Here is a 584-nt window from a genome sequence, read left to right on the forward strand (position 1 = left end):
CTCCCTCCCTCCCTCCCTCCATCCCTCCCTCTCTCCCTCCCTCCCTCTTTCCTCTCTCTCTACTGTGAGAGATAGGCCATTTACAAGCAGAATGAAACTACGTAGGAGAAAACTGTCATGTTAACACTGTGATATCCAATGTCCAAACTTCAGAATGGTCAACAAATAGTTTTCTGCTTAAGGAATGTGGTCTGTGACAATACAACACAAAACCAGACTTCTGGGTTGTACCTTCCATAACTTCTGAGCCTGAGTGCTGCTCCAGCTTCTTGAGGCTGCAGCTCTCTGGGCTGTGTTCTCTCATCTTGCTCAGCCTTTTCATCCTCTCTGTGAGCAGTCCATCAGGGAGGAGGAGCTGTGGGGTAGCAAAGCCACTGTTTGTAGGTCTGGAGAGATTTGTCTGGAAGAAGAATGCTCCCATACTTCGTACTCCGGATGCAGTGATTAGTTTCCTGTCGGTTTCATCCTTTCTTTCCATTTTTTTTTAAATTTTCTTTATTTACATGTAAATTTCTTCATTCCCAGTTTCCCCTCCAATAAACAAAGAAACAAACAAAAACAACCAAAACAAACCCCTGTTGCCT

This window comes from Mastomys coucha, unplaced genomic scaffold, assembly GCF_008632895.1.
Source record: "Mastomys coucha isolate ucsf_1 unplaced genomic scaffold, UCSF_Mcou_1 pScaffold8, whole genome shotgun sequence".
In the NCBI taxonomy this organism is placed as follows: Eukaryota; Metazoa; Chordata; class Mammalia; order Rodentia; family Muridae; genus Mastomys; species Mastomys coucha.